The sequence below is a fragment of the Prionailurus bengalensis genome, chromosome A3 (assembly GCF_016509475.1).
Source record: "Prionailurus bengalensis isolate Pbe53 chromosome A3, Fcat_Pben_1.1_paternal_pri, whole genome shotgun sequence".
Lineage (NCBI taxonomy): Eukaryota > Metazoa > Chordata > Mammalia > Carnivora > Felidae > Prionailurus > Prionailurus bengalensis.
This window is the reverse complement of record NC_057354.1, coordinates 97510469-97528715: the sequence shown is the minus strand read 5'-3', so window position 1 is coordinate 97528715 and position 18247 is coordinate 97510469.

The window sequence follows — 18247 nt, the reverse complement described above, 5'->3', positions numbered from 1 at the left end:
TTCATTTCTGAATGCTTGCATACATTTTAGAAGTAGCATCAGTTATGTTGAATTTTAAATATTTAAATATGGCTCAACAGGAAACATTTATTAACACACCCCCTTAATATATCCCAACTTGGCTATTTTAACCATTAATTGATTTTTTGAAAGCTGTATTTGCATAGATTTGTTGAATCAACATATCTTAAGTCAAAATTAATAAGCTAAATGGATTCATTATATTTGGGCAAGGTCCAATTAAACATTTCTGGATGGGAGAATCTCTCCCCAAACTAATAGGATTTATAGAAGATTTTAACATTAATGTGTATTTTGGTCTATTTTCAATAAAGAGCTATAACTAGAATTCAGAGGCCTAATACATGTATACCACTTTTATTTCTAATATACTATGATATGTTCAATTAGACAATAGTGTAGCTTCTAACATCATCTTTAACCAACTCAATTAGTCTTCTTCCAATCCACTATTAAACATTTGTTAGACAATGGAAAAACAAAGCTTTTTTTGACAAAGCTTCAGGTTGAGTTGGAAAGATAATACAGATAAGGAGTTTCATATATGGACAGAATGTTTTGCCTGTTAATCAAATATCTTGTAAATGGTTATTAATTCTTGACCAGGTATCCTTACTGCAGAATTATTCATTCTAATTTGCTCTGTTGTAACATAACACAAACTGCTTATATGCTCACATTAAAATACATTTGTAATTTATAAGCCAAATGCACACATCTTGATCCCACCCACCCAAGCATTGTTCAAGCTTAAATCATACAGATGCCTGTACTTTTTTCTCAATGTCCAAGAGATTTACCAGTGAAGTGAGAGGCCCTGAGATCTGTCTTCAGATCCAGAGTTCAAGACTATGCTAAGAATTTAAGAATGTGCATCATTTAATGTGGCAAAGCAATAGAATTTCTTAGCCTCTTTGCTGTTTCAAATAAAGAGACATCTTTCAGTGTTTCTTCACAGACCATTTGTCATAAAAATAATAATAACTATACAGTCGAGAAGCATGCAACAATTTTTCCAGGTGATCAAAATTAACATCTCCAGTGAGGGACAGATATTCCTCATGTGCTCTTAAAAGAAATACCCCAAGAAAGATACACTGTCACTGAGGTGCTATTATAGCTGGGAATTCACAACTTAAATGTAATTGTGAGGAAACATCAAATAAAACTAAAATGAGGAGCATTCAAATAGTAGTAGTAGTAGTAGTAATAATAATAATAATAATAATAATAAACTATATCCTGCAAAAACTGTCAATGTCTTAAAGACAAAAAATAGCATTAGTTTTCAGTGTTAGTTGTCTACACTGAAAAAGCCTAAAGAGAGGGACAATTAATTCAGTATTTCACCTTTGACTGGCTCCTGTACTAAGGATTAAGAAACATTATAAATAAACTTCTAATTAAAAAAATAAATTAGAATGATAAACTGGATAAAAGTATTGCATCAATCTTAAATTTACTGAGGGATAACTGCACTGTGTTAACATCAGAGAATATTCTTACTTATAAGAAATGTCCATGAAGGTGTTTATTGGTAAAGGATCGTGATAGATGCAAGTGACTCTCAAAAGGTTAAGTAAACACATGCAAACACACACACACACACACACACACACACACACACACACACACACCCCATGCAGGGAATCAGAAAGACTGAATGAGAGAGTTGAAGAATAAAAGAGAAATGGTAGAGCAAATGGGGCAAAATGTTAAGAATACATGAAACTGGGTAAAGGATATCAGTGTTCTTTGTACTATTCTTATTCTTGCATCTTTTCTGTAATTTAAAAATCATTTAATAAAAAAATCTTTAAAAATTAAAAATAATAAAAATCTTAAGACTTATTTATTAAAGGTACACGTAGGGCTTTGCTGAAATTTTTAAAATAATAATTAAAGAAAAAGCCACTGAGCTGTTGAAACAGAACTCAGAATGAAATAAGTGAGATATTCTATATGTTCAAAATTATGCTTGAGAATTAAATATATGTCACAGGAAGTAATTGCACTTTCCTCACCACCACCACTCCTCCACACACAAATCACTAACCTCTTGTTAGAGATGAAGAAGGTAATATATGGGAAGTTTACCTAACTATCTACACAACTATGTTAAGATGAAGGCCAGGATTTAAAAACATTCTTTTGAGTAATTATAACTCATGATTTATACTCTACAGAGTGATTTTTTTCACTAAAATACAGTATACACACAGAAAAGTGCATAAATCATAAGTGTAAATCTCAGTTAATTTCCTTTAAGTGAATGGCCCAAGTCATCAACCCCCAGATTAGAGATCAAAGGAATACTATCAGCTTCCCAGAAGCCTCCAGTCTCTCTCACCAAAGGAAACTACTACTCTGATTCATTGAAATTACTTTTGCTTGCCTTTGAACATGCTATAAATTATATCATGATACATCAACTCTTTTGTTTCTCTCTTCTTTGCTCAGCTTTTGTGAAATGTAATTATGGTGTTGTTTCTTGATGTAATTTATTCATTTTTGTTTTTGTGCAGTATTTCTTTGTGACTGTACCACCATATATCTATCCATTTTGTTGTTGATGGGTACTTTGATAGTTATAAGTAATACAGAGGGTTTTTCTGGTAAACACATATATGTGTTTTGGTAAGGATCATGCCTAGAACTAGAGTAGGCAGGATAGTTAGCTTGGACAGATACTACTCAATGATTTTCCAAAGTGCATGTATCAATTTATACTCCCTCAGCAGAGGAAAGTTCTAGTTGCTCTAAAATCCTTATCCTTGCTGACACTTAGAACTGTCTCTCTTTTTCATTTTATTTTAGTTATATGAATAGGTATGTAGTGGGATTGCACTGAGATTTTATAGGTTATATAGATTTATATAAATTATACATTTATATAGATTACATGTATATATTTTATAGATTATAGAAGGTTAAGTGCATTCTCATATATTAATTAACCATTTAGATATCCTGAGGTAATTTTTAATGTTTTCACCCATATTTTGTTTAATCTTTGTTTTACTGAGTAAGAAGAGTAGAACTCATATTATGTATATGAGTCTTTACAGAAATATGTATTGTAAGTATCTTCTATTATGTTGTTTTCCTTTTCTCTCCCTTAAAGATATAATTTTAATGAATACAAGAATGAATTACCTCTGATTTATCCATCTGTTCCTTTATGGCTACTGAATTTGTGTCCTATTATGTGCCAATTCCCAAGATCATGAAATATCCTCCCTTTTTTTTTCCTTCTAAAATTGGTAATTCTTTTACCTCTAGGTCTATAGGCCACATGTAAATGGTTTTGGGAAATGGTGTGAAGTAAGGGAATGATTTCTCAGAACCGACTCCATTTTTACTCATTTTACTATTAGGACTCCATCTGATTTCTCCTCTGCATCAGTCTGTCCTATTAACATATTTCTTTCCAGCCTGGGTCATAGTGCAGCACAGGTCAAGCTTATCAACATCCTTTGAATATCAAGGGGTAGAAAATGTGAACCATAGCAAAAATGACACCTCCCTGCCTACGCCTAAAGTATAGAAAGAAAATGTTACAGCCCCTGGGTTGGGGCAATATTTTCTCCAAGACAAATTTAAACTTTGGACATAAAGTTAGTTTGAACCAAGGAATATAAATATGCATTGAATCAGATAGCAAGCCTGGGAGCTGAATAATGAGGTCAGAAAGAGGTTTGCAACAATAATGAGAATATAAATTCAAGAAATGCAGACTATTTGAAGGCAGTACTTGAGGCCCTCTCGGTGACTTTTGTGTAGAGTTTAATTTGACATAGTTATCTTTCATTCCAAGCATGGGTGTTACTCTGATATGGTTGGTTAGGCTTGTAATCAGACAAATTCCTGTGCTAAAATGGACACTTACTCTTCCTCCTTTATTGAAAATTTTGCAGTCTGTTCATTTACTGTCTACTTACACAGCATGCCTTCATCTAATAATTAATAGTTTCAGCTTTAAATTTTGCCTTTCTTAATACAATTAACATTACATTACTCCCTTCTTATTCAAATAATCCAAGTTATTTATGCATGGACACAACATCTATTTATCTTTTCACTTAATGCACAGCCCCACAGACTCCAAATTCATGACTTGTCTAGAGTTTTAAATGAAGGTAAAAGTATGAGTATAGGTAAACGGAGTTGCCTTTTACCACCTCAACTCCCCTAAGCTCAAAGCAAGAATTCTTTTTCCCTGATTTTTTTTAGCCTCCTGAGTTCTTCTAAGGAGTCTCTTTATTAAATATTTTACATCCTTATTTCACTTCTCTGCTGCCTGAAAGCCAGAAGGAGCTCATAATCACATAAATGATTTCGGAGTAACATTAAATACCTACAAACTCTTCTTTTTTATCAAAAGTTGTTTAAACCAATGAACTCGTTCTGGTGATAGTAAAATACAACTTAAAGGGGCTCCTGGGTGGTTCAGTCGGTTAAGGTGCCAACTTCAGCTCAGGTCATGATCTCACAGCTCCTGCGTTCAAGCCCTGATTTAGGCTCTGTGCTGACAGCTCAGAGCCTGGAGCCTGCTTCCAATTCTGTGTCTCCCCCTCTACCTCTCCCCTGCTTGCGCTCTGTCTCTGTCTCTCAAAAAAAAACGTTACAAAAAACATATAAAATACAACTTAAACACAAGACTTAAGCCTGTGTGAAAGCTCATATTTAGAGTGCTTTGAACTTCAAAATAAGCCTAAGCTCTGAAATAGTTTCTGCTCTTGGCCAGCAATAAACGTGTTAATTATTTATTTACTTAACTTATTTAGCAATATTTATGCAGCACATATATGCGATGTTCTTGACTAGGGATTTTACAAATTAACTAATTAAATCTCCTTAATAAATTAGCCTATGAAGTAGATATTTTTATGATTCACATTTTATAAACAAGGGAACTGAACTGATAGTCAAAAATTAAATAACTTTGCCCTTGGTTGTGCATGTGGAAAATGGTGTTCTGACCCAGAAAGTCTGCCTCCACAGTTCATGCCCTTAAACGGATAGACTGATTTTAAAGAGGTCCATATTGCAGATTAAGGGACTCACTCTTCAAATAGACTTCATCCTTGCCTTGCTTTGACCTTTGGTGCCTTTTCTCTTATTTTAGGTCCAATTTTTTTTGAAAAGATTTATTTTTGCCTTGCTCCCTCTGATTGTTCTGACCCGTTCTATAATCTATCCTAGAAATTGAGTCTTACATTGTCTTTTTTTGTTTTTTTTTTTTTCTACTGTCCCAATTAGGAAATTTAAAGACTTCTGTTTTCAGGTCATTCTTGTTTCCTCCTTTCTCTTTCCCAAAATACTAATTCACACATAGATGATCCTTCCTATGCTTACACTTCTCTGATCCTTGAACTCATCTTCAATAATCATATCATCCACGCTGCTTCAGATATAGCCCTGCACTTGGCATTATCAATACTAAAAATTGGTTTGTCACCTTAATTTTATACTTTCTATTCTGTCACTAGTGTCACTCTTATTTTTACCTTCTACCTTTAGGATCCTGATATCAACAACCCATGACTCCATCTGAATGATTTTTATAGTCCCTCATGTCCTTGATGTCCTCAATTTCATCTTTTATTAGCTCAAAATCCATGATAAATCATATTAATCACTCCATTACCTGTACCTTGAACATTTTTCCCCTCGCAACAAATCCAACTTTCTTGCCAAAACCACATTTTTATTAAATCCGGGAGGTTTTTACTCCATTCTTGTACCAAGATAGATACATGTGCAGAGGAAGAAAAAACAAAAAGAAAACACCTTGATTGGTCTCACTTTAAATTCAAGACCATAAGCCGCAAGATGGTGCTTTATTGCTACCACATGTTCATATTATATGTATCCAGTTCCTTCACTCTCCCACCTATATGAATATGTGTATATGTGTGTGCATGTATATATGTAATTAACTCCAGAAAAAGTTCATAATATATTGTTAAATGAAGAAAGCAGGCCACTCAGCTAAATAAGCAATTGTATTTGATGGGGGGGGGGGGTCATTTTCCTTGGTGTAAGAAATAAAGTTATTTTACCTTCTGCTTTCCTGAGTTTCCTTTTTAAGACATATACAGCAATTATTTGTTAATAATATGCACATAAAGAGATATATTTTAAAAGAAGTAACCAAATATCTCAAACTACTGATAATAAAATATGTAGAACTAAAGAAAATCACCCAAAGATTACCACTCTCAGAAACTGAATGGCTTGAGAGAAATAAAAATCTCAAAAGAATATTACAAATCTCTGGCCTATTAAAAAGATACACAAACCCTACAGGGGGGTATTTACTAAATATCAACTGGTGTCTCTGCTTACTAGGCAAGTACCACAGTTAACTGCAGCCTGCATCTCAGCTCTACCCTCTATAATGTAAGAGGTAACTGCTTACTCGGATTAGAGGGGTTTTGACAGAAACAGTAAATCATTTAATGTTGCTCTGATCTGAAAAATACAAAGGGAAAATGTTAAAACAGGATAAAACAGAGACTTTCAGACAATGGGCTCTCATCTTATCCTCATGACTTTAAATTAGCCCCCAAAGACTTCTTCCTGCTTCTATAGACCTTTAAATTCTGAAAAAAAAATCAAGATTTATGAATGTGTTTATGTCTAATAATGAGGCATAATTTTCTCCTGAAACATTCCTTCAAATTTTATCAAAGACTTGCAATGACCATTTTGATCATGTTTCTCTTTCTTCTCCCCTTTTTCTCTATATACTCCCTGAATTCTAAAAACACTATTGTGTTTTGTTTTGTTTTGCCATGGAGAAAGCAATCCAATAGCTATGCGTGCGCGTGCACACACACACACACACACACACACACACACACACGATAAAACACTGGACTCATACTATTATGTTTTAGAAATATTTGTATTTTAAAGAAGTTATAGAAATTCTAAAGTGGGGAAAAACTTGAAATTTCAGTTACTTTGGAACAAAGCTCTATCTCCAAGTATAAGTTTATGTTCTGAGCATTTTGCTTCTTAATATCAACAAGAGGTTGAGAACTGTAGATTTTTGGTAACCAGAAATGAAATGTTCTGTATCCAATGCATCTATTTGTTTACTTCATTATAGAATAAGCTGAATCAAAGTTATTACATCTTATTTGTAAACTACCACAGTTTTTTTTTTTCAACGTTTATTTATTTTTGGGACAGAGAGAGACAGAGCATGAACGAGGGAGGGGCAGAGAGAAAGGGAGACACAGAATCGGAAACAGGCTCCAGGCTCTGAGCCATCAGCCCAGAGCCTGATGCGGGGCTCTAACTCACGGACCGCGAGATTGTGACCTGGCTGAAGTCGGACGCTTAACCGACTGCGCCACCCAGGCGCCCCAAACTACCACAGTTTGAACCACGTGAACTTCAATGTTCTTAAGATGTTTTCATTTGGAAGTTGATTTATCCCCACACTATCTCTCCTTATATTATACCTCAAATAGGGTAGCCAATCATTCTGGTTTCTTAGGGTGTTCCAGGAACATGGGAATCTCAATGTTAAAACAGAAAGTCTCAGGCAAAAGGAGACAGTCCCAGGTAAACTGGGATAAATTAGATACCCTCATTTTCTGCTTGGAATAATATATCTGAATACAAGATTAGTCTATTAGCTTTAAAGGCCACACAAAGACAGTAATAAAGAAGAAAACAATAATGAAGGCAATTCTGCCTGGGGCTACTCTCTGACACAGCCCCAACAAAGGGCATTATTTGATGATCTTCTTTATTGGGATATTTTGTTCTCCACCAAAAAAAAAAAAAAAAAAATCAGAAGTTTGGGAATCATTTCTCATATCCCTAGTTGCTTGCTCTGGATTTTTCTCTGAGGATTTATACCAACCTTTTCTGAATCTGTACTTTTAATGTACACCTCAGCTGATCATGTGATATCACAGGACAAAATAAATAATCAAGAGTCTATGCTTTGGAGACACACAGACCTGGGAATGAATCCTGGAACAGCCATTTTCAAATATGATTCTAGATAAGTGATTCCACCTACTAAAACTTTAGTTCCCTCTCCTTTTAATTTGTTTTTCTATGAGAAGACAGAAAAGCATATAAAATTCCTAAAACATGAAGGGTTCCTAGTAAAAGGCAACTTTCATTACAAAGTTGGTTTTTATTACATAAATTAAATTTAAAAAAATAATGGCCAAATTTATATTATTTATTTATAGCTTCAAGATGTACACATAACGACTCATCTCAGATTTAATGAAGACATCAGGGCTTCCCATTTTAATGTAAAAATTTAACAATGCAGACTTAGGTGTCAAAGGGAGACAATTGTGGCAAAGCAGTGGGCTTGCCATTCATAAGCCTTATAAAGTACCTATCCGTAAAAAGGTTTGTGTAATTATATAGGTCAAGTAGTCCTAGGGTCATGAAGTCACTTTTAGAAACTGTGACTCACAAAAGTGATTCCCAATGATGGATGGCATTGGAATAATTATTTTGCCAATTTTCATGTCTATCACTCACACCATATTTGGCTTGTTTCATAAATCTTCTCTTTAATTCCCCTAATTTGACCCACTGGTTGATCTACTTTCCTGGCTTCCAACCTTCTTACCTCAATTAATTCATTTTCCCTCCTGACCCAGTATTACTTTGACACTATGGTGATTGATTAGCCTAGTGATAGCCAAATGCCCCCGTTTTAGCCTCGTTGATCTCTCTCTCTCTCTCTCTCTCTCTCATTTTCTCTCTTTGTCTCTCATACACACACATACACATGCACATGTGCACTTTTTAGTGCCCTCATAGATATTACTGACCAAGCTTGGCCTGGTCCCTAGACTATTCAGGAACAAAGTTATCCTAATGACTGCTTCATTTCAGCTTTCTCTATGTCTTTCTAAATATATCTCATTGTTATAGTCCCACCTCACTATTTCCTGGCAATCTACCCCAACAAGAATGTATATCACATTTAAACTGCTATTAAAGAGAGTATTTAAAATATTAAATCACTGCATTGTTAATTAGGTACTTCTTCTACGCCTGTAAGTATTCATAGTGCTAAAGATTCTAAATTATATAGGCTACAGTTAATTTGAAATACGACTTATAGTCATGATCTTTCATGACCAAAATCACTAAAACTTTTTGCAATAGCTTTAAACCCTATAAGATGAAGTACTTTATGATCAATTTTAATCACAGAAAAAGAAACCCATCGTGTTCATCTTGTGACCTACAGTCTTAATGTTGAAACAGTTTCTAATATTGTCCTGAAGCAACTCATTCATTTCCCAACATAATGTTCTTAGTCATGAAAAGAATGTGTTGGCAGAAGATGTACAGTGGTCTGCAATTCAACTGACTCTTCAATTTCACTTTTGAAAACCATTCACTTTTGGCTGTGAGCTATTTTGTGTATGAAGACCCTGACTGCTCAATTAACATGCACTCTTAGCCAATTTAGCCCTGAGCACTTTTCAATAATTCATAATTCCTTAAATGTGCAAATCCCTTGTCTATGTTTAAGAGGGTAATTTGTGACTATGACTACATTAAAATCACACATTTGCTTATTACAGAAAAACTTTCAAACAACCATGTCTCATTATGATCAACTGAACATTATTATTTTTTAATTTGTAATAATCATTTCACAAATAATAGTTGCTTCTTTAAACTTACTGTGATGATATTTGTTAAAGTATCTACCTTCTTATGTTGCACAGCAGGAAATGAGACCAATGAATAGCAGTTATCATATTACTTAATACAGTCATGTTCATATAAGCAATGGTTTAGGGGTGAATGAATGATAGAGAAGGATGAATAATGTATTGTATCAAACAATCAGTTTTTCAGAAAAGAAGTTCGAAACTCTTAGGGTAAAATGGTGAGTAGTGGAGCTGCTGCCTACTTATGTTCCCTATTTGAAGATTTCCTTAAGAATATAAAAGATCTGATAAAAAATTCCAAGCCAAACATTAAGGCAATTGCAAAGTACATCAAAGATTTTTTTTTTAATTTTTTCCTCTTCAACTTTTCTGTATAATCTTTTGTGAAATTCTGTCCAGACTTTGTAGTTGCTTTTATACTAAATTATATGCATATAAGCCAGCTAATGCTTTTTCAATATTATTAATTTCTCCTTAACTTCTCGATTAATATGGAGGATTCATTTGTGGCTAGGACTCCTATTTCTATCAGAGAATAGCAATGCTTAAAAAAGCTAATAATATGTGACTATAAACATTTAAATTTTGATATAACTTAATCTATTCTGAAATAAAATATAAATAATAGATTGCAATTAAATATTGGCAATGCATATGGCCAATAATTAGTGAATGATTGTAAGTTTAATAAAGAGATTGGGAAATTCATCAGGAAAAAAAAGACCAAAAAAGCACAACAGAAAAATAGGCAGAAAAGATATAAACAGGCAGTCACTAATGTAAAGAGAAAAATAACCACTAAAAGCTGTTCAAATTGTCTAGAAGCTAGGGAAATGCAAAGTGAATTAAAAGTCAGATGCCACTACCCATTATCTTATTGGCCAAAAATGATAATAAAAGCAGTAATAGGTTCATTGTTTCTGGAGACTACAGAGGAAAAAACTATATTTTTATTCAGTGCTAGTAAAATTCACATTAAGTATATTTTTAAAACTCTGTATTACATTATGGGCATAACTATTAGAATAGTTTTTACTTTGGGGAATTCTATAGGGAAAAAAAAAAGAATGTAATAAGCATGTAGACTGTAGCATTGTCGAAGGGGGAGAACTCTAAAAACCTGAATGTTAAACATCAACAAGGGAAACAATAAATTATGCTAGAGCCAAACATGAATTACCACATAATCATTAAAACTAGTGAGTTAGAGCTTTAGCAGTTAACTGAAAGGGATTTCTAGAATGAGCCAAAAAATAGCATTATAACATGTTACGAATAATACTAACAAGATTGTCATGGAAAATTATGTTTTATTTCTGAGTATGTGGAAGTTGTGAATGTGGAAGTTCAAGAGATAGGAGAGAAGGAAGAGAGATGTAAGAATTAATAAATAAAAGCTAATAAACATTGTAGTGCTTGAAATAAAAAGATCATGAGTAATGTGACTTTATTCACGTGAAGTTATACATTTGACTATGTACTGGTGCATAAACATATGCATTAAAGAATGAGTAGCGGATAAATGATACCCATGTTTATCTCAATCACTGAAATTTCCAGTGAAGTTTTATTTTCTTCCTTAATTTTCTGCATTGTTTTGAACTTTTATTATGATTAACATGTGTCATTCATATAATGAGAAAAAAATTGGAGTGCCTGGGTAGCTCAGTTGGTTAAGCATCTGACTATTAATTTCAGCTCAGGTCATGATCTCATGAACCGTGAGTGAGATGGAGCCCCACGTGGGGCTCTGCACTGACAACATGGAGCCTACGTGGGATTCTCTCTCTATTTCTCTCTCTCTTTTTCTCTCTTTCCCTTCACCCCACCCACTCTCAAAATACACTTTAAAAAAAAAGCTATTTTAATTTTATGAAAATATTGTTTGTTTCAAAGGCAACACTTCTTTTTGAATAACTCTGTGTTTGATTTGATCACAAAGGATGCATTCGGCAATTAGATGTGCAAACATAATTATATAGATGTAGAAACTATACCAAAATCTTAGTCTGACTCATAATTGTCTTTTTTTTTCTTTAAATGATGGTGAAGAGCTGAGTGCCCTCCAGAATGAAGAAAAACTCACTTCCATTTAACATCTCTTCCCTTAAAGATCAGCTACTTAACTTGATGTTTGATGTTCTGAGCAATATGCATACCTATGTAGTACTTTGGACTTGTTGTAAGTTTATGTATATATTTTTTTCTTTGAGCTTAATTGAGACCAAAAACTGAGGAATTTGGCCAAACCCCAAGTAGATAATTTAGTTCATTTTCATTTGAAAGTTAGTTCCCTTCCTGGCTGGAGTGCAAATTCCTGAGAATAGTAAACAGGTCTAAAGCAGCACTTAAGGAAAATGCCTTTTTAAAGAACAGAAAGAACAGTCTGGCAAGCCGGTCCATTTTTCCAAAAGGATCCTATGGAACCTAAGGAGTGATTAATTTGAAGGAGTAAGCAAAAATGTCCAGAGAGCAATTGTAGCCCCTTCTATTTTCTCAGCATTTTTCTTTTCTTATTGGTCTGAAGTCATTTTCACCTAAGGCAATAATAGTCATATTTCTTCCCATTCTTGGTGCCGGATACTGGGGCAGGTATTTGGTATTTGGTAGACATTAAATATACATCTATCAAACAGAATCATTTAGCCAAATTCATCCTTTGTTTCTGTAGGTTCTATTGTTTTAAAATACACGAGGATATCTGTTTGCAATTATTTTGTTAAATGTCACCACTTTGCTATCCTTGGGTTTGGATCAGGATAGGTTATATATATGGCAAACATATGGAGTGTATATGGAAATTTGAATGAGACAAATCGGCAGGCACAACACTATTCTCTTTTCCACCATCAAATAAGATATATTTGGCATATGGTGGACACCTCACATAGAATCATTTTCGTTAACTTTGGGAAGTTCAAACAGATGGTAATTTTGATATTAAAGGGTAGTAGAACATGCCATTCCCACATCTGCCACTCTAGAATACTAACTGTTTTGAGTTAAAGGCACTGAAAAAACAGCAAATGCAAGAAAAACACTCTGACCTTCCTTCTTTTTCTTAAAAGTAGATGAAATTCCTATGTGAAAAACATCCATCCTATAGCAGAAGGAAAGTAACATTCTTATCATCAAGTATGAGCAGTTAAGACCGAGAGAATTCTGTACAAACAGACCTTTGTGAAATTATTCTTATTTTTTGTTAATGCCCCCACATAGTTCAGTTATTTTTCCATAATGGTCTGTCTCTCTTCAATCTAATGAAAAAACCTATAGGTTTCACCATTCCTGGGGTCCTCCTTTCTTTATGAGGGCTCCTGTGTCATGAACATCGTATAGGAATGTGTATATTTTCTGTTTATCTGTCTTATGTCAGTTTAATTCTCAGACCCAAATGAAAACTGCAAAGAGGGAAGAGGTAAAATTGTGCTTCCCCTACAATATCATAATGGAAATTGTGATAACCTGAATTTAAATCCAGCTACTTTTGGATAATGTCAGATGAAACAGGTGTGCCAATATTCCTTGAAAATAAATGGGTGCACCATAATTCAACACTAGCATTTGTGTTATCTAAATAGTTTTGTGCAGAAGAACCAACTCCAATTCCCAGTGTCAATCAGTTCTCTTTTCTAAGGCTTTAATGAAGATGTTAAATAATACCTGACTTCATAGCAACCCCAGCAGCACTGATTCCGCCTCATATTCTTTGACATTTTATCATGGTGATTGATTTATTCATTGCCCTCTAGTCTTTTTCTATAGCCTGGCAAGTTATTTTTCCCGCTTCAACAACATGTTCCAAATAAGCCCTTTCAAATTAATTTGTGGAAATCAAATTTCATGAAACATGTTTACTAAAGGTCACATATATAAAATGTTCTAGAATTCTTTTCCTCTACTAATTTGGACTTCTAATGAGAAAAACTGGGTTATGATGATTTCTGCATAAAACAGACATGTGGCTTGTTGCTACACATTTATCTAGGCTCTATTTTACTATCTTCCAAATATCAGAACATCATATATACTAAAAGCTAATTTCAAAACATGTCATGTCCTTGGGGTTTTATGAAAATCTACCTTATATTTACTCTAATACCTGTGATATTAATAATATATGTAAATTTTCCAAGTAAATTTGGAAAGTCACCTAATGTTTTTTTTTTTTATTTAAAATGGAAAAGAGGGGGCGCCTGGGTGGCTCAGTCGGTTAAGTGGCCGACCTCGGCTCAGGTCATGATCTCGTGGTCCGTGAGTTCGAGCCCTACGTCGGGCTCTGTGCTGATAGCTCAGAGCCTGGAGCCTGTTTCAGATTCTGTTTCTCCCCCTCCCTGACCCTCCCCCATTCATGCTCTGTCTCTCTGTCTCAAAAATAAATAAACGTTAAAAAAATAAAAAAAATAAATAAAAAATAAAATGGAAAAGAGTGGATCATCTAAAGGTCACACTTAATATACCTGTCATTGCAGTTTGAATGCATTGTTTTTGTTTTTTTGTTTTAGATACATTTGCTTTAATAATTCAAGGAAGATGTACTTGTTGGCCATCCAGAGGTGCCCTAGGTAAAGAGACACTGTCATTTGTTGGATTTCTCTATGTGTATAGTTTTTTTAGGACTTGAAGGAAAACTACACTTGTTAGGTGTATCAGTCCCTTAGGTTAAACAAACAAATAAACAAACAATCTGAAGGACAATGTCAATTACATATAAAAAAATACATATTATATGGGAGGTAGGTTTTGGAATGACTTCATCACCACTTACTTACTTTATTAACCCCCCCCCATTAATGCAGAAGATAACTTATTGGAGGTTAATTCAAAATTCAACAAGTAGACAGTAAGCTCTCAGTGTGAGCAGGTTTACTTTCAGAAACAAAATGTCTGGATAGGAAAATCAAGCACACTGATTTTGGGAAAAGGTAAGCTTGAGTTACAGTATTGTTCAGGGATTCCTAGGTAGCCAGATGACAGATGGACTGCAACCAGGAAATAACAGAGACCTGGAAGTGGATGACAGGGTAGTTTCTATGTAATTTTCTGTAAGGTTGATCAGAGCTTGTTTAACATAGCATAAAGTGAAGGGAAGTCAAGCCGAACATCAGGAGAGGCAGTGATATGGGTGCAAAAAAATGCAGATTTTAATATGAGGATCTAACTTTGACTCCCAAATTTACCATTTATATTACTCATGACACTTGGCCATTCTGAGCTTCCCTTCTTCAAAAGAAACAGAGAGATGGTAAAATCTCACTCACAAGGTGAGAATGAAGATTAAGTTGAACAATACACATGAAAAGTTCATGTAACTGATGCTAGTTCCTTAGAGCAAATGCAAATGTTGATTATAATCATATTTGCCTGAATAATTTAAGAAAAGGGCCGTTATTCTTTTTTTACAATATCTGGAATAAGCTTCTTCTTGAATTACTCAAGATAGATATATAGACAGATGTGTGTGTATATTTATGTTTTTCTCAATTCAAATATAAGTATATAATAGCTTAAAAACTGGCTTTAAGATTTGCATATAATTTTCTTTAACCCTCTTTCCATAGCTAGTGGTTTTCCAGAAAACCCCAGAGACTTGCATTCCCTGATTTTCATTTAACTCTTTTTGCTGACCTGCCATTCACACTTGAGTTTTACTTCCAGCGCCCAGACCAAGTTTGGACCATTGATCCAAAAGCACCTCAAAAGCACCAACTCAGCAAGGAGTGAGTAGTGTGTAGTGCATTTGACTGAAATTGGGCTGCATTTAAAATCTACTTTAAAATTTTAACATTGGATATATGTGTTCTTCAAAATCTTTCAGCTATTGCTAGGATGATAATTTCTCTTTGAGCAAATTTTTCTCTAACAACTCTTAACCTACCACCACTCTAGCATGTGGCTTGATTCCCTTACATCTCCCTTCAAGAGAAAAAGAAATGTCTTAGGATCTCATGCCTTAGCATCTCATGTTTACCACTGAACCATGCCTTAGGATCTCATATTTACCATTGAAACTGGCACCATCACCACCAACAAGACTGAACCAGGAAACATGTATATGAATTACTTGAGCTAATGGTACTTTAGTTAGTTGTGAGTATAAATATCCTTTATTTAACTTTGCTACTTAAAATTATTAATCATGTGTTTTATGTACAAGACTGATAATACTTGCTTTGATCCTTGTTCTTTACTCTTCACAAATTTGTTAATTCTTGAGAAATAAAATATTAATCATGTTGTTTTATCTATATCCAGTTCATCTCCTCTGAATATTTTCAATATTCAAAGTCACCTCCAAGGATAATAATGAATGCCCTTTAAGAGTTAGTCAAAGAGGAGTGCCTGAGTGGCTCTGTTGGTTAAGTGTCTGACTTTGGCTCAGGTCATGATCTCATGGTTTGTGAGTTCAACCCTACATCAGACACTGTGCTGATAGCTCAGAGCCTGGAGTCTGCTTCAGATTCTGTCTCTGTCTCTGTCTCTGTCTCTCTCTCCACCCCTCCCCAACTTGTGCTCTATCTCTCAAAAATAAAATAAACATTAAAAAAATTAATTAAAAAATAGTCAAATGAATTGGCCTTAGTGTATAGAATCCCTAGAAAAGGTCCTCTAAGAATCTGAAAATCAAGTTCAGTCATTTTATATAACAATATATTAGAGCCGTCTTACTACAAGGAGACATTTGTTTTCTTGTTTGTTTCTTGCTCTTGTTAGTTTCATAATCTTATAACTTCTGATCATAAAGAACTTTTCTTCTTCATAAAATTCTTTCACCAGTATATAGTTATTGTCTCGCTACTTGCTTTTCTTAGGCTAAAAATTTATGGTACAGTGGTTTTAGTTATGTCCTTTATTGTTTTCTCTGTGTACATATTTATAAAGTTGATATATGCAATGATTGTTATTTTTATCATACTAAATTCATATCTCAATCTATCATCTATCTCTATATTTATGTATTTTGTTGTAAAGCGGGCACAAGTTTACTGAATTCCTACTGCAACCATCAATAATAAGTTGGTTTATTTAAATAACTTTGAGACATAGTGCTATGTGAGCTTGAAAGTATACTGTATTCATACTCACCCGAACTAACTTTCCTCTTTGCACCTTAGTGTAATGAGTAGTAAAAAGAGCTTTGTGGTCCTACCTCAGTTCCTGCCTTAATCATTGATGAGCCATATAACTTTTGACAGTTTACTTAATCCAACAAAGCTCAAAATCATAATATCTACATTGAAGACTTGAGGCTGTGGGGCACCTGGTGCTGACAACTTAGTTTCCGTTGCATGCTTTCTTATCCATCCTTACTCCTTGACCTCATTTGGCTCTTCCTTTCCTTTCCCTACCACGTTTTCCACTTCTATTCTTCTATTCTTGAGAATTTTCTCAAGATCACTCCTTCTATATAGTCTACCTTGATAACCCAAACCATCTGAAAAGTGCTTGCTGAAACTCATGCTCTGCCTAAATCTTGATTCCAAAATAGGATTTAGTGTCTTCATTGTTCCATATGTGTGAATTCCTTCTTCACAGTAAGATATATTTACTCACTAAAGTCAGATAATCTGTTGATACAGGCTTGTCATAGATGTCTTTACAATGGTAAACTTATGTAAAGGGAAATATGTTAACATACTAAAAATATTACAGTAAGTGTTTTTCCTTATTTTTGATTGTACTTATAATGAAAGTATGCCAGAATGGCATCACTCAATGTTACACGATGAAACTCATTAATACTGCTCACCAAAAAGTTGTGTCAGATCACTGGCCCAAGTATATGGAATATTTCTTAAATCTGAAACAGCTTTGCAAATACATATCATTTTGTTCATCAGACTGACTTGAGAAAAATAAATTATGTCATAGGGCATATATCTTCCCCAAATTAAAGGACAGCTCAATGTACTGGATAGCAATAATCATAAACCTTGTAGATTTTGAAGTATTATATGATCCCTTGAAATTATGGCAGTCTGGTCCACCACCTGCCAGTCAAATAACTATATCATGACATATGGTAAACTCCAGAGACAAAATAAACGTGATAATTGAGATAATTACTCCAACGTTTCTCTTAACACAAAAGCATGACAAAATTACTATTGCAAAAATTAAACTTGTTAAGCCTGAACTTGAACCATTGACTTTGAGTACTTAAATGAACCAGTTCCCCTGTGCTCAACTTTCAAGTCTATGCAGCATCACACAGATAATTTTATATGCAAAGACATGATGAATTTTGATCATTATTGGGATAAACTATCCCAATTACTTAATGTTTCTTCCTCACCATTCAATTATTATCATTATTATTATTTTCCACTGGCACAAAGTAAAATTTACTAAAATGCAACCTGGATCATGTTTAAATTCCTAGGGAACGACTTGCTGCCTAACTAACCCTTATAAGTAATTATCTCCAAATTTTTTGCAACTTACCTTTATAAACATAACTCCCATCTTAATTTATACCAAACAGACCAGTCCTGCTCTGAACACTCACAACATTCTGTATCTTTCCTTTTTCTACAATTTTA